This window comes from Schistocerca nitens, chromosome 9, assembly GCF_023898315.1.
Source record: "Schistocerca nitens isolate TAMUIC-IGC-003100 chromosome 9, iqSchNite1.1, whole genome shotgun sequence".
NCBI classification, from domain to species: domain Eukaryota; kingdom Metazoa; phylum Arthropoda; class Insecta; order Orthoptera; family Acrididae; genus Schistocerca; species Schistocerca nitens.
Window position 1 is genome coordinate 129537713 of NC_064622.1, and position 21381 is coordinate 129559093.

At 46.3% G+C, this 21381-nt stretch overlaps 1 non-coding gene across 1 annotated transcript; it reads right to left on the reverse strand.

Moving 5' to 3' along the window:
- Positions 1 to 21051: 21051 nt before the first annotated feature.
- On the reverse strand, positions 21052 to 21126 carry Trnas-cga (transfer RNA serine (anticodon CGA)). Its single transcript has one exon. It is a non-coding gene; the product is annotated as a tRNA-Ser (tRNA).
- Positions 21127 to 21381: the final 255 nt, after the last annotated feature.

Sequence of the window (21381 nt, forward strand, 5' to 3'; positions counted from 1 at the left end):
GCACGGTCCGTGTGCCGACGGCTTTACATCGGAACGGGGGCGCAGTCAGGAGCAAGCTACCTAGACTGCAGGCATAGGAGACCGCACCGCGAATATTTAAACCAAAAAACATCATTTATTTTAATACTTGGTATGAGCGCCGTTATAGTAGTAAAGGTCGAAAAAAGAGTCAAAATTAAGAAGTTGGATTGATAGTAAGATTCGTAACGGTTAAACTTTGATAGACGTTTGAAATGTAACTTTTCTACAGTGTTGGAAACGGATTGAACGAAAACATTTCTAAACGTCAAAATATAATTTGCTTGAGAAAATACACTGAAGCGCCAAAGAAACTGGTATAGGCATGCGTATTCAAATACAGAGATATGTAAACAGGCTGAATAAGGCGCTGCGGTCGGCAACGTCTATATAAGACAAGTGTCTGGCGCAGTTGTTAGATCGGTTACTGCTGCTACAATGGCAGGTTATCAAGATTTATGTGAGCTTGAACGTGGTGTTATACACTCCTGGAAATGGAAAAAAGAACACATTGACACCGGTGTGTCAGACCCACCATACTTGCTCCGGACACTGCGAGAGGGCTGTACAAGCAATGATCACACGCACGGCACAGCGGACACACCAGGAACCGCGGTGTTGGCCGTCGAATGGCGCTAGCTGCGCAGCATTTGTGCACCGCCGCCGTCAGTGTCAGCCAGTTTGCCGTGGCACACGGAGCTCCATCGCAGTCTTTAACACTGGTAGCATGCCGCGACAGCGTGGACGTGAACCGTATGTGCAGTTGACGGACTTTGAGCGAGGGCGTATAGTGGGCATGCGGGAGGCCGGGTGGACGTACCGCCGAATTGCTCAACACGTGGGGCGTGAGGTCTCCACAGTACATCGATGTTGTCGCCAGTGGTCGGCGGAAGGTGCACGTGCCCGTCGACCTGGGACCGGACCGCAGCGACGCACGGATGCACGCCAAGACCGTAGGATCCTACGCAGTGCCGTAGGGGACCGCACCGCCACTTCCCAGCAAATTAGGGACACTGTTGCTCCTGGGGTATCGGCGAGGACCATTCGCAACCGTCTCCATGAAGCTGGGCTACGGTCCCGCACACCGTTAGGCCGTCTTCCGCTCACGCCCCAACATCGTGCAGCCCGCCTCCAGTGGTGTCGCGACAGGCGTGAATGGAGGGACGAATGGAGACGTGTCGTCTTCAGCGATGAGAGTCGCTTCTGCCTTGGTGCCAATGATGGCCGTATGCGTGTTTGGCGCCGTGCAGGTGAGCGCCACAATCAGGAATGCATACGACCGAGGCACACAGGGCCAACACCCGGCATCATGGTGTGGGGAGCGATCTCCTACACTGGCCGTACACCACTGGTGATCGTCGAGGGGACACTGAATAGTGCACGGTACATCCAAACCGTCATCGAACCCATCGTTCTACCATTCCTAGACCGGCAAGGGAACTTGCTGTTCCAACAGGACAATGCACGTCCGCATGTATCCCGTGCCACCCAACGTGCTCTAGAAGGTGTAAGTCAACTACCCTGGCCAGCAAGATCTCCGGATCTGTCCCCCATTGAGCATGTTTGGGACTGGATGAAGCGTCGTCTCACGCGGTCTGCACGTCCAGCACGAACGCTGGTCCAACTGAGGCGCCAGGTGGAAATGGCATGGCAAGCCGTTCCACAGGACTACATCCAGCATCTCTACGATCGTCTCCATGGGAGAATAGCAGCCTGCATTGCTGCGAAAGGTGGATATACACTGTACTAGTGCCGACATTGTGCATGCTCTGTTGCCTGTGTCTATGTGCCTGTGGTTCTGTCAGTGTGATCATGTGATGTATCTGACCCCAGGAATGTGTCAATAAAGTTTCCCCTTCCTGGGACAATGAATTCACGGCGTTCTTATTTCAATTTCCAGGAGTGTATTTGGCGCACGAGCGTCGGGAGACAGCATCTCCGAGGTAGCGATGAAGTGGGGATTTGCCGTCAATATCAGGAATCCGATAAAACACCAAACCTCCGACATCGCCAAGGCCGGAAAATGATCCTGCAAAAACGGGACCAACGACGACTGAAAAGAATCGTTCGACGTGACAGAAGTGCAGCCCTTCCGCAAACTGCTGCAGATTTCAGTGGTGGGCCATCTACAAGTGTCAGAGTGCGCACCCTTCAACGAAACATCGATATGGGCTCTTGTAGCCGAAGATCCACTCGTGTAGCCTTGATGACTGCACGACACAAAGTTTTACACCTCGCCTGCGCCCTTCAACATCGACATTGGACTGTTGATGACTTGAAACATGTTGCGTGGTCGGAAGAGTCTCGTTTCAAATTGTATGAAGAGGATGGACGTGTATCGGTATGGAGACAACCTCATGAATCCATGGAGGCCACATATCAGCAGGGGACTGTTCAAGTTGGTGGAGGCTTTGTAATCTTGTGGGACGTGTGCAGTTGGAGCGATAGGACTCTGATAGGTGACACATTCGAAAGCATCCTATCTGATCACCTTGCATCCATTCACGTCCATTTTGCATTCCGACGGACTTGGACAATTTGAGCTGGACAATGCGACACCCCACACGTCCAGAATTGCTACAGAGTGGCTCCAGGAATATTCTTCTCTATTTAAATACTCCATCAGACTCCCCAGACATGAGCATTATTGAGCATATCTGGGATGCCTTGCAACGTCCTGTTCAGAGAGTTCTCCACCCTCGTACTCTTAAGAAGTTATGGACAGCCCTCCAGGATTCGAAATTTGTGGTAAGGTCTTATGGGACCAAACTTCTGTCATCAGTCCCTAAGCTTACACACTACTTAATCTGACTTAAATTAACTTACGCTGTGGACAACAGAAACACCCACGACCGAGGAAGGGCTCGAACCTCCGACGGGAGTAGCCGCGCGAACGATGACAAGGCGCCCCAGATCACACGGCTACCCCTCGCGGCTAACCTCCAGGATTCGTGGTGTCAGTTCCCTCCAGGACTACTTCAGACATTAGTAGAGTCCATGCCACGTCGTATTGCGGCACTTCTGCGCGCTCGCGTGGGCCCTTCACGATATTAGGCAGGTATACCTGTTTCTTTGTCTCTTCAGTGTATTATAAAATATGCCTGAGAACCGGGGGCCACGCGAATACTAGGTTCGGGCCACAATTTGACGACCGCTAGTCTAGAATTATGGAGTACCAGTCCACTGCAGATGGTCTCCTCCATCGAGGGTGCAAAATGTGATCTTTACTGATCACAATGATCTTGACGTCCTTTGCGCATAACCCTGACATCAGTTAAAACACTTTTCAGATATTAACGATTCAACATCATAAAAGAAAAGACACAGCCGTCCGCTGGACATTTCTTGACCCTCTTTAGCGATGTTCCTTTAGGTTTAATTAGGTTGTCTACCTTTCTTGTTTATAATTTACTATGTACGTATGGAGCTCAGTTGCGAATGTGGATCAAGCGTTAGTCAGAAAGATTCGATCGGTTGTCAAGTGGCGCGTGTGGGATGATATACCAATGAATATTATAATATTCCGTCAAATCTCAATAAATAGAAATATTGTAACAAGGGTGTAAGAAAATTTTTATGTTGCTACAACAAGACAGATATTCAGAAGTCTTCGAATCGACAGTTGTTTCGTTCACTCGCTCTGGTGTATACATAACGAGGTATTACAATCTTCGCTAGGCGAATTACAATTTACTTTCGCTAGCCAGTGAAAAGAGGACTGTGAGAGTGTTAACAGGCAGCGGTAATAATGTTCGTTGGCGATCCTTATGTGTCCGACAATTCATTTTCCTGCTTGCGTATTTCTGACTGTACCTAATGGCATAATACCTTTTAGGTACGTAAAGTAAATGGACGACATAGAAGAATATTCCTTACATGTATGCCCGAATGTAAAATAATGTTCGTGCGGAGTGGCCGCGCGGTGTGAGGCGCCATGTCACAGATTGCGCGGCCCCTCCCGCCGGAGATTCGAGTCTGCCCACGGGCATGGGTTAGCAGAAGTCAGTTTAAGTAGTGTGTAAGTCAAGGGTCCGATGATCTCAGCAGTTCTGTCACTTAGGAATTCACATATATTTTTTGCAAAATAATGATTCAAGTTTTCCTAGTTTACAGAGCTTCATAATGGGAGAATGTCTTTCCGAAACGTGGTGCGTTTTTAAATTACATAAATCACACATTCGGACAAGAGGGACGTCACAGTCTCCGCACTAGTTAACACAAATGTGTAAAACTTTTGTCATACAATTTCTTTCATAAAAGGCAATTGGTTTCTTCCGCATTTAAAGGTCGTCTGAATTCTGACGACAACAGGTAATTTCTTTTCTTTGCGGTTTCATCTAACATCCCTTCAACACCTTTTCATGAAACTTACTACAAACATCAAAATAAGTTTTGCATCACCTCGGTTCCGAGAGTTCCGGAACCTGTACAGAAATTTGGAATAGAGATAAATATAATTATCATTTCTGCTCTTTTTATTGCTCATCAAAACCACAGATTGCATGTTGTACCACCATACAGCGAGACCTTCAGAGGTGATGGTTCAGATTGCTGTGCACACCGGTACCTCTAATACCCAATAGCACGACCTCTTGCATTGATGCATGCCTGTATTCGTCGTGGCATATTATCCACAAGTTCATCAATACACTGTTGGTCCAGATTGTCCCACTCCTCAACGGAGATTCGGCGTATATCCTGCACAGTGGTTGGTGGGTCACGTCGTCCATTTTCAATCTATCGTCGCCCTTTTCAATCTATCCCAGGCATGTTCGATAGGGTTCATGTCTGGAGAACATGCTGGCCACTCTAGTCGAGTGATGTCGTTATCCTGAAGGAAGTCATTCACAAGATGTGCATGATGGGGACGCGAATCATCGTCTATGAAGACGAATGCCTCGTTCAAAATGGTTCAGATGGCTCTAAGCACAATAGGACTTAACATCTGAGATCATCAGTCCTCTAGACTTAGAACTACTTAAACCTAACTAACTAAGGACATCACACACGTCCATGCCCGAGGCAGGATTCGAACCTGCGACCGTAGCAGCGGCGCGGTTCCAGACTGAAGCGCCTAGAACCGCACGGCCACAGCGGCCGGCGTCAATATGCTACCGATATGGTTGCACTATCGGTCGGAGAATGACATTCACTTATCGTACGTTACGGCGCCTTCCATGAGCACCAGCGGTCTACGTTGGCCGCACATAATGCCACCCCAAAGCAGTAAGGAACATGTAATTTCTTAGACTTTCCCGGCGATTTGATGACATCTCGTGGAAATCGGGTTTTCTGCCGGATATCAGCGTCTTCGAAGACGCTGATATCCGGCAGAAAACCCGATTTCCACGAGAAGTAAGGAACATACTGCCACCTTGCTGCACTCGCTGGACAGTGTGTATAAGGGAAGTAAGGAACATACTGCCACCTTGCTGCACTCGCTGGACAGTGTGTCTAAGGCGTTCAGCCTAACCAGGTTGCCTCCATTCACGTCTCCGACGATTGTCTGGTTGAAGGCAAATGCACACTCATTGGTGAAGAGAACGTGATGCCAATCCGGAGTGGTCCATTCGGCATGTTGTTGGGCCCATCTGTACCGCGCTGCATGGTGTCTTGGTTTCAAAGGTGGACATAACCATGGACGTCGGGAGTGAAGTTGCGCATCATGCAGCCTATGCTGCACAGTTTGAGTCGTAACACGACGTCCTATGGCTGCACGAAAAGCATTATTCAACATGGTGGCGTTACTGTTAGGGTTGCTCCGAGCCATAATCCGTAGGTAGCGGTCATCCACTGCAGTAGTAGCCCTTGGGCGGCCTGAGCGAGGCATGTCAACGGCAGTTCCTGTCTCTCAGTATCTCCTCCATGTCCGAACAACATCGCTTTGATTCACTCCGAGACGCCTGGACACTTCCCTTGTTGAGAGCCCTTCCTGGCAGAAAGTAATAATGCGGACACGATCGAACCGCGGTATTGACCGTCTAGGCGTGGTTGAACTACAGACAACACGAGCCGTGTACCTCCTTCTTGGTGGAATGACTGGAACTGATCGGCTGTCGGACCCCTTCCGTCTAATAGGCGCTGCTCATGCATGGTTGTTTACATCGTTGGGCGGGTTTAGTGACATCTCTGAACAGTTAAAGGGACTGTGTCTGTGATACAATATTCGCAGTCAACGTCTATCTTCAGGACAGAGGCAAAACTTTTTTTGATATGTGTATATCAACAGCAGTAATGCTTATGTTTGTAAGATGCATACCTAGTTGTATGACTTTATTCTCTTGTGGGGGTTTTGAAGAACTCTATATATTTTTATCACCGCATACAATGTGCCTGTCTTTGCAAATTGATCTAACCTCTACCTTAAGTTTTGTTTTTATCGTTTGGAATTTGTCAGATGTATTTGTAATTGTGATTGAAAGCTACTTAGGCCAACGCGTCTGTATATGGCTGCACTGTTCCACATTAACGTCCGAAATTTGTATAGAATTCAGTATGCCAAGTCGTGATATAGTGAACTGACGAGTTACTGACGTGATAACTTTTTCTGTATATTACATTCTATGTACTGTTTTAAGCCAGAGACCTTTTCTGATTATTTATCTTTTTCTGTTATCACTAGACTTGAAGACCACCACGGAGTGCAGTTATAACCGGTCGCCATATACAAAGGAAGAGTAGCGATCTAGGCATAATAATAAAAAGTTTTGTACGTTACTGAGATCACGTGCTCCACAAATTAGCCACGTCACCATTCATGAGATTAACACACATACTGTGTGCTCCATGTGACGGGATGACGCAACACTCGTTTGTGTGTCTTCGAAACTGACTGGTGTACCTTCCTCACTGGTGACTGTTTGTCGGATTACTTAACAGTGCCTCGTGCTGGATGCTGCAATCACTAAGTCAAACAGTCAGAGTCGCCGAAACGCATTTTCTCAACCCAGCGTATTATCACCACAGTGTGCGGACCACTTACCGTGAATCAGTGATTTGAGCTATCGTCCAGTTTGTAGAGGGATCCGATCACTGTACACAGGCGTTGTAGGTTGCCGGCTTCATCATCCGTGATGGCTTACCTAAAAAAAGAAGGAAACAAAAATTAGACACAGGTTAGGTTAGTAGAGCATCAATGCTTCTATTTACAAAATTTAATTTATTTAGGGCTTAGATTTGTCGAAAGAGTTCTGCGAAAATGCGACGCACGTGTACGAGCAGCAGCTTACGAGAAGTTAGTGTGACAAACTATAGAGTATTTCAAGAGCGTTTCAAGTCCACATCAAGTAAGCGTGACAGAAAACGTCGAACCTGGAGAGGCGATGCTAGGATCTTAACAGGTCGCTGTAGCGCATTCGAAAGCGAGGTAGAAATGCTCGGTGAACTGGAGTATGCTTCGAACAATAACAAATTAGTCCTGGCGAAACCCCGTGGAACAAATTTAAGGAACCTGTAATCGAAGAAAAAGCTGGCGTTATCGTCTATGTCGCTTAGGGCTCACAAGACTGTGACGAGTGAGATGTCGTTGGCTGATTGGTTTGTGAGATTGAAGGGACCAGACTACAAGGGCCATCAGTCCCTGATATTGGGGCATGTACAGAGGCGTATACAGCGTGATTCCGTGATGATGTCGCAGGCTTACAGGGCTTTTGAAGAAGGGTAAATGTATCAGTCTAAGGTAAGTGACCCTGGTCCGGAAACGACCGGGTCGAGAGCTACAAACGAAAATCGTGTGGTTGCGTCTGGCAGCGCTTGCACCGGTATTTGTCGGGTACGCTACTTTCAAAGGCGATAGTATGGACCAAAACAAGGAAAAAATGTCTAGTAAAAATGGGCTCCATAAGAGCTACGGGCACTCATTCAGTAAAAGAGATGTGGTTCGCAGTAGGGAAGATGAGGAAGTGTGCATGGCTCTTGAAGTAATCATTTTAGAGCTGATAATTCCTAGACTCTTTTTCTTCTTTGGGCCCACACTACCACCTGTGAAAGTTGCCAAGTTGCCAACCCTACAGTCTTAGCCATTACAGTACCGGTACCTGTATTGCAATGTCAGAGATATCAATACGATTTTCTGCTGTAACTTTCGACACTTTCGTTTTCAGCCACGGTCCCTTACCTCAAATTGATACATTTACCCTTCTAGATCATCTCTGAAAGTTTGTAATATCATCAAGGAACCATCCCCTAAACAGTCTCTTTTCCTTCGCTCAATACGCGAAAGGAAAGGTTACAAAATCGGTAACATCGGTATCTACAGTGCCCCGAGGAGTATACAGGGATTCAGGAGAAAGAAAAAAAAAGGTATCCACAGGGGATGGCCTCAATACGGCTGAAATGACTCACTGATGCTACAGGACTACTAGACTGCGGGGATGAATGCTACCTGAAACACAGCTGTTCCAAATGTGTGTGAAATCATATGGGACTTAACTACTAAGGTCACCAGTCCCTAAGCTTACACACTACTTAACCTAAATTATCCTAAGGACAAACACACACACCCATGCCCGAGGGAGGACTCGAACCTCCGCCGGGACGAGCCGCACAGTCCACGACTGCAGCGCCCAAGACCGCTCGGCCAATCACGCGCGGCACAGCTGTTCCAGATAGGCCCAGAAATTTTCTAAGATCCACTGATTTCACGTGTGGGTCAAGATGATATACAGTGACTGAGTATTCGTAAAACCAGAAACGTTTAAGTGCAGCCCTGTGAACACAGGTCAGCACCTCTTCTCGGAAGAGAAGAGTGTCCACTGGAAATTAATTTCGGAAAAGTGAAAGAAAGAGGAACATTTGGTCTCTTAGAAATTTGAAATAAAAATCCTGGCTCATATTTACAATAACATGGATGACTTTGCCGATGATAGTACGGCCGGCCGTCGTGGCCGAGCGGTTCTAGGCGCTACAGTCTGGAACCGCGTGACCGCTACGGTCGCAGGTTCGAATCCTGCCTCGGGCATGGATGTGTGTGATGTCCTTAGGTTAATTAGGTTTAAGTAGTTCTACGTTCTAGGGGACTGATGACCTCCCATAGTGCTCAGAGCCATTTGAACCATTTGATGATAGTACGAAAAACACCCCTGTAACACTCCCGCAGTAAGTACGCCCTCCTAATGAATATTTCGTCCGTAAGCGACGGCAGTATGAGGACTGGGACTGTTGATAACAGAAATTAAAGTTTCTGCGTCAGTTACTTTTTTGTTTTGCCACTAAGCATTTCGATGATTCACATTAACATCTTCAGTTGGTTAATTGTTTATGTACATGGTTGGAGCTGTCACTCAGTGTAAATGTAATGTGCAGTGGAGAGAACATACATCTGGCAACAGTATGCAGATTTTTTACAATTCTACCGTCCCTCATAAGATGCAAAATAACTTACATTACCCTTGGTCTACGGCTGTGCAAAGACGTCTGTACACTTCACCAACACCAATTGTGTAAATAAATAGTTCTCCACCTGAAGATGATGTGAACCATCGAAACGCGTAGAGACAAAATAAACAAGTGTCTGCCGCAGAAACTGTTTTATTTGTACAGTCCTCCTTACACTGCTGGTTGAACGTCGCGTTCGGTCGTCGGCGCACTCGACCCTTCCATCAATTGAAAAGAGGCAAAATCGCTGCTTATAGGAGTACACTATATGTCTCCAGTCAGACGTTGTCCAGTTTCAGTGTTAATTGGTCCAATGAAGCCGTAAAATTTTATGTACTTCTGTACGATAACCTTTGGTAAAGTTGAAAGTCGGCTGTTCAGGATTTATGTTGGTAACGTCACATAGCGCTCTATATGAAAATCACTGGTTGTGCTGTGTGCAGTTTGTGGCTGGTTGGAATTGTTGAATGTGAACAGCGCGTAGCGTTTCGCAGTTGGAGGTGAGCCGCCAGCAGTGGTGGACGTGGGGAGTGAGATGGCGGCGTTTTGAGAGCGGATGATCTGGACAGAGACAGTAAATTTGTAAGACTGGATGTCATGAACTGATATATACACTCCTGGAAATTGAAATAAGAACACCGTGAATTCATTGTCCCAGGAAGGGGAAACTTTATTGACACATTCCTGGGGTCAGATACATCACATGATCACACTGACAGAACCACAGGCACATAGACACAGGCAACAGAGCATGCACAATGTCGGCACTAGTACAGTGTATATCCACCTTTCGCAGCAATGCAGGCTGCTATTCTCCCATGGAGACGATCGTAGAGATGCTGGATGTAGTCCTGTGGAACGGCTTGCCATGCCATTTCCACCTGGCGCCTCAGTTGGACCAGCGTTCGTGCTGGACGTGCAGACCGCGTGAGACGACGCTTCATCCAGTCCCAAACATGCTCAATGGGGGACAGATCCGGAGATCTTGCTGGCCAGGGTAGTTGACTTACACCTTCTAGAGCACGTTGGGTGGCACGGGATACATGCGGACGTGCATTGTCCTGTTGGAACAGCAAGTTCCCTTGCCGGTCTAGGAATGGTAGAACGATGGGTTCGATGACGGTTTGGATGTACCGTGCACTATTCAGTGTCCCCTCGACGATCACCAGTGGTGTACGGCCAGTGTAGGAGATCGCTCCCCACACCATGATGCCGGGTGTTGGCCCTGTGTGCCTCGGTCGTATGCAGTCCTGATTGTGGCGCTCACCTGCACGGCGCCAAACACGCATACGACCATCATTGGCACCAAGGCAGAAGCGACTCTCATCGCTGAAGACGACACGTCTCCATTCGTCCCTCCATTCACGCCTGTCGCGACACCACTGGAGGCGGGCTGCACGATGTTGGGGCGTGAGCGGAAGACGGCCTAACGGTGTGCGGGACCGTAGCCCAGCTTCATGGAGACGGTTGCGAATGGTCCTCGCCGATACCCCAGGAGCAACAGTGTCCCTAATTTGCTGGGAAGTGGCGGTGCGGTCCCCTACGGCACTGCGTAGGATCCTACGATCTTGGCGTGCATCCGTGCGTCGCTGCGGTCCGGTCCCAGGTCGACGGGCACGTGCACCTTCCGCCGACCCCTGGCGACAACATCGATGTACTGTGGAGACCTCACGCCCCACGTGTTGAGCAATTCGGCGGTACGTCCACCCGGCCTCCCGCATGCCCACTATACGCCCTCGCTCAGTCAACTGCACATACGGTTCACGTCCACGCTGTCGCTGCATGCTACCAGTGTTAAAGACTGCGTTGGAGCTCCGTATGCCACGGCAAACTGGCTGACACTGACGGCGGCGGTGCACAAATGCTGCGCAGCTAGCGCCATTCGACGGCCAACACCGCGGTTCCTGGTGTGTCCGCTGTGCCGTGCGTGTGATCATTGCTTGTACAGCCCTCTCGCAGTGTCCGGAGCAAGTATGGTGGGTCTGACACACCGGTGTCAATGTGTTCTTTTTTCCATTTCCAGGAGTGTATATTATGACTTTTTAACACTATTAAGGTAAATACATTGTTTGTTCTCTATCAAAATCTTTTATTTGCTAACTATGTCTATCAGAGTGCCTTCAGTAGTTAGAATCTTTTATTTAGCTGGCAGTATTGGCGCTCGCTGTATTGCAGTAATTCGAGTAACGAAGATTTTTGTGAGGTAAGTGATTCATGAAAGGTATAGGTTATTGTTAGTCAGGGCCATTCTTTTGTAGGGATTATTGAAAGTCAGATTGCGTTGCGCTGAAAATATTGTGTGTCAGTTTAGTGTTTATCAGAATAGGTAAAGAGTGAAATGTCTAAGTACGTTCAGTTCTGCTCAGCTGTTTGAAAATCAAATAATGTAAGAGGTTTATCAGCACAGTAATTCATAAATTTTTCTAATGGGACGTTTCAAAGTACGTGACTCTAAATATTCATTGCATGCAGTTCTCTGTGCAGTGTTCGCTCCGAAACTGGTTGAGTGGACCTGCGTTCACACTCGTCTTCGGTCCCTGTCGATTGGGATCTTTTTACGAGATGTTACATGTTTGCAAGTGGTACACCACTCGTCATAGACTCGTTGGAGAACCGGCGCTGGTATACCGACAAACCGAGCAACTTCATTCACTGCGTGGTGATTGGTGTTTTCAAACATGTCAGCTCAGATTTGAAAGTTTCTGACAGATTAAAATTGTGTATCGGACCCGTACTCGAAACCGGGACCTTCGCCTTTCGCAGGCAAGTGTTCTACGGACGGTGTTACCCTAGCACGCCTCACGACCCGTCCCTACAGCTTTACCTGCGCCACACAGTAGACAAGCTCGCTCCAGAACCTGGACATAACGGAACAGTGGATATAAAATCCTACGAAACTCTGACTTTTTTAGATTCTTTGGTTCCCTGATTAGGAGTCCGAATTAAAAAATTCAAAATGATGTATCCACTCTGACAGATCAAAAATTATAAATTTAGCAGATTCGAGTAAAACTTCAGCTATCAAGTATTGTGAGGTAGCTGATAATGAATCAGAAAATGAAATTGCCGTATTGAAATATTTTGTTCGATTTTTGCATTTTTCAATCGAAATCCTAGTCACATTCCTCGCTTGCCGGCCGCGGTGGTCTAGCGGTTCTGGCGCTGCAGTCCGGAACCGCGGGACTGCTACGGTCGCAGGTTCGAATCCTGCCTCGGGCATGGGTGTGTGTGATGTCCTTAGGTTAGTTAGGTTTAAGTAGTTCTAAGTTCTAGGGGACTTATGACCTAAGATGTTGAGTCCCATAGTGCTCAGAGCCATTTGAACCATTTTGAACCTCGCTTGTGTCATTACTGCTTTCAGAAGGATAGCTGTCGGGTTGCACACTGGGAGACGGTTCGAAAAGCAGATCTTTTACCTCATGTAGCATCTGTTTATATCTCCTTCCATTGGACTCACGAGATGGATGTATCCGAAGAGGCCAGAAGCCGGTGGAACACGACATGCATCGTCATCTCACGGAAATATTTGCGTGGAAAAGCCTCTCGGTAACGATGGGTGGTCTTATTCCGTGCTCCCTGCCCATCTTCAGATAGACCATCAATCTGCAACGTAGCAGCTTTGATTATGGCATATCCTTGCATCAAAACTACAATGACGTCGGCATCAGGCATTACTGCATAATGCTCTGAGGTCGGTGGAGCTGACATCTGACTCTCGAGAAATACACATTTTTTACACAGCTCTTGATAGATATGTTTCATTTCTAGAGTTATCTGTACAAAATTTCTCGAGAAAAAATTACTTAGGGAAATTTGAATCTTGTAACAAAAATTATTTGCCAATTTTCGAAAAAAAATATCATCAAAATTCCGTATATCTCCCCAAGAATTCTACAGAAAACCTGAGACCTGGTAGCAAGGAAGACAGAATTGGGTTGCGATTCTGGACAGGGCCGTAATCAATTGCTGTTGGTTAGTCTGTTTTTCAATCATGTACACTTTATTTGGAAGCAACAACAAATAAAAGGTGATAATAAATTAATAAGTGTTCCCCAGCTGAAGGCCCTAATGACAACAAATTCAAACTATTTCTCGGCTGAAGGCTCCAATAGTGATAATTTAAAACGGTTTCACAGCTGAAGGCCTGAGTAGCAATCCATTTAAGAACCAGTTAAATATCTTCAAACTTGAAATTACAGTCACTGAAACATTTTTTTAAACAATCGTCAAATCTGGTCAAACCAAGGGGGAAGTGGAGGGCTGCAGACTTTGCTCCAAGCATCGACCTGAGAAAGTCCCTCAAAACTTCGCAAGCGATGAGACAGGCACCAAAGAGTTGCATTCACTTCATGGTAACTCAGACTAGTGGCAGTTTAAACGCATGACCAATAATCATTTGCCGAATCTACCTTATGGTTGGTGACCAATGCAATGATGGAATAACAGACCAAACCTGGAAACGGCGGTCAGCACCACGTCTTCAGACTCCGGTGTTTAGAGCATCCGGAAGCAGAAAGGAACCACTACTACCAGAGCAGGGGGAAAAAAAAATCACCCAGCGCACAAATCAAGGAAGCTGTCGAACTACACGCCTTACCGGACAGCAGCGGCAAGGCAAGGAAAGGTACACTGCCATAACATATGCTCTCCAGGGCGGTAACTGGGGCGATGGTGGTCACTAGGCAGGAAAAATACCACTGGTTGAACTTCACAAATAATAACATATAGAATGCAACAATTAATAATGCTGTCACGGTTCGCGCGGGTCACCCCGTCGGAGGCTCGAGTCCTCCCTCGGGCATGGATGTATGTGTATGTTTTGTCCTTAGCGTACATTAGTTTAAGTTAGATTAAGTAGTGTGTAAGCCTAGGGACCAATGACCTCAGCAGTTTGGTCCCATAGAAACTTAACACAAATTTCCAAACTTGAAACAGTCTAGCTGTCATCACTTCCCACAATTACACAGAGTGAAAAGATCTCAACTGTTTATTACAGACAAGCTATGAAAGATAGAAACACATTGCCCATGCCATTGGATAAAGGCAGATTTAAATTTTTATATTCGCACGTACATTATACCATACATTCACCAACAGCACCATGCGTTGCCCCAGAAACATCGAAATAAGTCCATTTTTATTCCACACAAGGATCAGCAGGTCCCTGATTACTGAAATGGCAGCTATAACGAGTCGATTTCTCAGCTATGGAAGTGTAGTTGCAATAGGTGGGACAAAGGTTCTTTATTTTTTGTACCTCCACAGAAAAAAATGGAAGGCCAAAAGCAATGAATAAGATCTTATTATCCACCTGATAAAAGCTAACATTGTGGGATGGTGTTGTCAAGATAACGCCGCACCTCAAGGTGAAAGAGAGGCGGCGAGCCGTCATGAATACAAGTGAAATCATTGGAATCTTCGTGTAATTGTCGAAAACCAGCATCTCCAGGTATTACATTCCCGTTAACAGTCTCCTCCGCAAAAATGGAAAATCTGTAAACTTTATGAACATAAATGGCACAAAATACGTGCAGTTTCGGTAAGTCTCTTCCATGTTATACGACGACACCAGGATTTTGTGATCCTCAAATTCTTACAGTACAGGTGAAACGTTCGATTCGTCCGAAAAGATGAGTCGTTCAGAAAAAGTGTTCTCTACCATATCCTGGTAAATGAAATGTAAAATTCGTGTCTTCTTTTATGATCGCCGGGACTCAATTGCTGCATTAGCTGCAACTTGTAAGGCATCATATGCAGGCGTTGTTTCAGAATAACGCACAGCGTTGTTTGAGGGAGCTGAAGTTCCCAGTTTGCCCGTCTTCCAAACGCTCCTTGTGAACGTTTCTCGGATACGCTCGGCATTTTCGTCAGACGTGCGTAGCCGATCAGTGATCTTCGCTTTGTATATGCAGCATAGTGCTCAGAGCCATTTGTATATGCAGCCAACTTCCAAGAATTTTGTACACCAATTTTGCTTACCTATGAGGCTTCTTTCAGGCCGTGTATGTCACTGAAACCCTGATATACACGCACCTCAATCTGGACCAATATGGCCCTGAATGATTCACGTATTACAATACTTGCATTTGTGACTGCAGTTAGTTTTTCGTATGCAAAACAGTCCATTCCACATTCATTATATGAAAAACGTCAACGAGAAGTACGAGATTTTGTTTCAATTATATGGAACGGAAGTCGTGGACATAAAAGTTTAAACACTTTTTGGATGCAAAGTGATGAAACACGATCGAGTTAGGAGACAACATGCGACATGTGTCTCTACATTGGCGACAGTCTCTGAGATTGGCATCCGCGATGCTGCAGATTATCAAGGAGTGTGACACGGCTACCATTCGCAAAGCTTTAGTCGAGATGTTTCGGAATTGCGCTGTACGAACTGACTGACAATAAGAACGTAACAGGAAAGGAACATGCTGAAAGTTTCAGATGTAAACCATTACGTATTACAGGAGATACGTCGTACGGAAGTCAGCCGTTGCGGTCGCAACACTCTACTGTCCGCATCACATTTCGACGGACCACCAAAGACATTACTGGATGTCAGTCCTTCCATCCATTTCAAAGAAGCCGTTCACGTCAGTTTCCGGCATCTTTCGAAAAACATAATCGTTGTTGTTGTTGTTGTTGTTGTGGTCTTCAGTCCTGAGACTGGTTTGATGCAGCTCTCCATGCTACTCTATCCTGTGCAAGCTTCTTCATCTCCCAGTACCTAATGCAACCTACATCCGTCTGAATCTGCTTAGTGTATTCATCTCTTGGTCTCCCTCTACGATTTTTACCCTCCACGCTGCCCTCCAATGCTAAATTTGTAATCCCTTGATGCCTCAAAACATGTCCTACCAACCGATCCCTTCTTCTAATCAAGTTGTGCCACAAACTTCTCTTCTCCCCAATCCTATTCAATACCTCCTCATTAGTTACGTGATCTACCCACCTTATATTCAGCATTCTTCTGTAGCACCACATTTCGAAAGCTTCTATTCTCTTCTTGTCCAAACTAGTTATCGTCCATGTTTCACTTCCATACATGGCTACACTCCATACAAATACTTTCAGAAACGACTTCCTGACCCTTAAATCTATACTCGATGTTAACAAATTTCTCTTCTTCAGAAACGATTTCCTTGTCATTGCCAGTCTACATTTTATATCCTCTCTACTTCGACCATCATCAGTTATTTTACTCCCTAAATAGCAAAACTCCTTTACTACTTTAAGTGTCTCATTTCCTAATCTAATTCCCTCAGCATCACCCGATTTAATTTGACTACATTCCATTATCCTCGTTTTGCTTTTGTTGATGTTCATCTTATATCCTCCTTTCAAGACACTGTCCATTCCGTTCAACTGCTCTTCCAAGTCTTTTGCTGCCTCTGACAGAATTACAATGTCATCGGCGAACCTCAAAGTTTTTACTTCTTCTCCATGAATTTTAATGCCTACTCCGAATTTTTCTTTTGTTTCCTTTACTGCTTGCTCAATATACAGATTGAATAACGTCGGGGAGAGGCTACAACCCTGTATCACTCCTTTCCCAACCACTGCTTCCATTTCATGCCCCTCGACTTTTACAACTGCCATCTGGTTTCTGTACAAATTGTAAATAGCCTTTCACTCCCTGTATTTTGCCCCTGCCACCTTCAGAATTTGAAAGAGAGTATTCCAGTTTTCATTGTCAAAAGCTTTCTCTAAGTCTACAAATGCTAGAAACGTAGGTTTGCCTTTTCTTAATCTTTCTTCTAAGATAAGTCGTAAGGTTAGTATTGCCTCACGTGTTCCAACATTTCTACGGAATCCAAACTGAAACATAATCGTAGGAAATATTTTTTATTCGTGTCAGAAGTTTCACAACATACAAATTGATCATCAATAGTTGTCATTTTGCTTGACAAATATGCAGAATAGCGTATTTGACCAAGCTACTGAAATATGGGCGTAGTAGTGAATATCAAGTAACGTCATTCAGTGTCAAATAATATTCGTCCAGAATTCAGTATATCTTCCTCACTGAAGAAAACGAAACAGTACGGATACTGACACATACGTTCAAATTCAAATGTTCGAATGTGTGAATTACTAAGGGAGCAAACTGCTGAGATTATCGGTCCCTAGACTTACACACTATTTAAACTAACTTATGCTAAGACCCACACCCATGCCCGAGGGAGGAACCGAACCTCCGGCGGGAGGGGCCGCGCAGTCCGTGTCATGGCGCCTCAAAACGAGCGGCCCCTCCGCGGGACTGAAACATATGTATCATTGTCTGCTCCTCTCCACAGGAATATTGTGATGATTTTCTTGATATTCCCCTCTTAATGAGGTCGTTCCTTGCTCTGAATAACCCCCTTGATTGCTCAAGGGCTTCCATATAAGTGGGAATGACCCCTCCCAGCAATACACGAAGAGAGAGACGATGACGAGTGTTGTTCAATGAATGAAAGTAACAATCGCTCGTATATGGGACATTGCCAGAAAGCGCTACAGCATTTCCTGTATGTTGGTTTTTTTCAAGTCCAAAACAGATCGCGCAAGAGAAAGGCCACTTTTAAGATCATTCTGCACTTTCTTCTCAGTAAACACTGACTTGTGTCCAGCTCGCGTTGTTGTCGTTCATAACGAGGCGTCTTGTAACAGCGGCAGTGGCGTCTCGTTTCCTTCTTGTGTTAATGGCGCCACTGAATTTCCTAGTATTGTTTGTCCACGAGTGGCAGCAGCAGCGGTTATCGTTAGCCAGTACTGTGGTACTATCTTTGTTGCCACGGCTGGTACGAGGGCTATCCGCAAAGTACAGGGCTGTTACAAATGATTGAAGCGATTTCATAAATTCACTGTAGCTCCATTCATTGACATATTGTCACGACACACTACAGATACGTAGAAAAACTCATAAAGTTTTGTTCGGCTGAAGCCGCACTTCAGGTTTCTGCCGCCAGAGCGCTCGAGAGCGCAGTGAGACAAAATGGCGGCAGGAGCCGAGAAAGCGTATGTCGTGCTTGAAATGGACTCACATCAGTCAGTCATAACAGTGCAACGACACTTCGGGACGAAGTTCAACAAAGATCCACAAACTGCTAACTCCATTCGGCCATGGTATGCGCAGTTTAAAGCTTCTGGATGCCTCTGTAAGGGGAAATTAACGGGTCGGCCTGCAGTGAGCGAAGAATCGGTTGAACGCGTGCGGGCAAGTTTCACGCGCAGCCCGCGGAAGTCGACGAATAAAGCAAGCAGGGAGCTAAACGTACCACAGCCGACGGTTTGGAAAATCTTACGGAAAAGGCTAAAGCAGAAGCCGTACCGTTTACAATTGCTACATGCCCTGACACCCGATGACAAAGTCAAACGCTCTGAATTTTCGGCGCGGTTACAACAGCTCATGGAAGAGGATGCGTTCAGTGCGAAACTTATCACTGATGAAGCAACATTTTTTTCTTAATGGTGAAGTGAACAGACACAATGTGCGAATCTGGGCGGTAGATAATCCTCACGCATTCGTGCAGCAAATTCGCAATTCACCAAAAGTTAACCTGTTTTGTGCAATCTCACGGTTTAAAGTTCACGGCCCCTTTTTCTTCTGCGAAAAAAACGTTACAGGACACGTGTATCTGGACATGCTGGAAAATTGGCTCATGCCACAACTGGAGACCGGCAGCGCCGACTTCATCTTTCAACAGGATGGAGCTCCACCGCACTTCCATCATGATGTTCGGCATTTCTTAAACAGGAGATTGGAAAACCGATGGATCGGTCGTGGTGGAGATCATGATCAGCAATTCATGTCATGACCTCCACGCTCTCCCGACTTAACCCCGTGCGATTTCTTTCTGTGGGGTTATGTGAAAGATTCAGTGTTTAAACCTCCTCTACCAAGAAACGAGCCAGAACTGCGAGCTCGCATCAACGATGCTTTCGAACTCATTGATGGGGACATGCTGCGCCGAGTGTGGGAGGAACTTGATTATCGGCTTGATGTCTGCCGAATCACTAAAGGGGCACATATCGAACATTTGTGAATGCCTAAAAAAACTTTTTGAGTTTTTGTATGTGTGTGCAAAGCATTGTCAAAATATCTCAAATAATAAAGTTATTGTAGAGCTGTGAAATCGCTTCAATCATTTGTAATAACCCTGTACATTACGTTTTGGAATTAAAAATAAATAAAGTATTGGAAATTTTTTTTATTATATACAGATGAAAGCCACACTTAAATACTACTTTTCTACATAGTTGTCATTTAAATTAAGGCACTTATCGTAGCGATGGACGAGCTTGGAAATTCCTTCGTCGTAAAATTCGGCCGCCTGCGCCTTCAACCACGTGGTTACCTCTTCTTGAAGCTGTGCGTCGCCATCAAAACGCTGCATAGCCAACCACTTCTTCATTGCTGGGAATAAGTGGAAGACGCTCGGTGCCAGGTCGGGACTGTACGGCGGATGAGGAAACAACTCCCACTTAAAAGATTCGAGAACTTCACGAGCGGCATTTTCCGTGTGGGCCCGGGCGTTGTCGTGAATCAGCAAGATCTTTGAGCCCAACTTTCCCCTGCGCTTGTTTTGTATTGCTCTTCTGAAGTTGTCCAGAGTTTGGAAATACCTTTGAGAGTTTATTGTAGTGCCTCTTTCCAGGAAATCCACAAAAATCACACCTTTTCTGTCCCAAGAGAGGTAACCACGTGGTTGAAGGCGCAGGCGGCCGAATTTTACGACGAAGGCATTTCCAAGCTCGTCCATCGCTACGATAAGTGCCTTAATTTAAATGGCAACTATGTAGAAAAGTAGTATTTAAGTGTGGCTTTCATCTGTATATAATAAAAAAAATTTCCAATACTTTATTCATTTTTAATTCCAAAACGTAATGTACTTTGTGGATAGCCCTCGTATTTCTGGGTCGTCGTGCGTGTCAGGCAGTTGGGCTTCGGGCGGAGCAGCGAGGAGGTCCGCAGCGCGAGGGCAGGCCGGGACCGCTGGTGGCTTGCAGGCACTGTCAGACCGAGGGGCTGTAGCCGACGACCGAACCCAGGACGTTTGAAGTTGAGTGAACCTTATCTAGTAGTGGAACCTCCACTGTTTGAGATCTCGCTGTTGTTTGCGTGTTGCTGCTCCCAGGGTCGGTGAGACCAACCGCAACAAGTGGAGTCTCTCAGGTTGGCGAAAGCTATTAGCCGCCTTCTATTGCTTGATGTTAGTTTGGATTTAGTGTTATTATTGGTGAAGTACAACCAGCGGTATCTTACTGCCTAGTGGCCGCTAACGCCCTGGTTACCTGCCCTGGAGGTGAGCGTATTTTGCAGCAGTGTACTTTTCCTCGTCTTGCCGATGCTGTCCAGCATGGCGTGTAACTTGACAGCGTCATTGATTGGGGTATGGATAATTGTTTTCTTTGTCTAATTTGGTTAGAGTGGTTCCTTCTGCCTTTTGGTGTTTTAAACACCGGATTCTGGAGACGCACTGCTGAATTATTCCATCGTTGTACTGGTTATCTGGCGTTAGGTGGATTTGCTAAGAAGGTTGATTGGCGTTTAAACTGTCTCTGGTTTGAGTTGCCCTCCTTAGGTTAACATTACTCTTGGCTCCAGAATGAGATTTTCACTCTGCAGCGGAGTGTGCGCTGATATGAAACTTCCTGGCAGATTAAAACTGTGTGCCCGGCCGAGACTCGAACTCGGGACCTTTGCCTTTCGCGGGCAAGCGCTCTACCAACTGAGCTACCGAAGCACGACTCACGCCCGGTACTCACAGCTTTACTTCTGTAGGAGACGAGATACTGGCAGAAGTAAAGCTGTGAGTACCGGGCGTGAGTCGTGCTTCGGTAGCTCAGTTGGTAGAGCGCTTGCCCGCGAAAGGCAAAGGTCCCGAGTTCGAGTCTCGGTCGGGCACACAGTTTTAATCTGCCAGGAAGTTTCATTACTCTTGGCTGCCTGTCTCACCGCTTACATGGCTGTAGTCACCTTCCCCATGTCGAGCCAGGGAG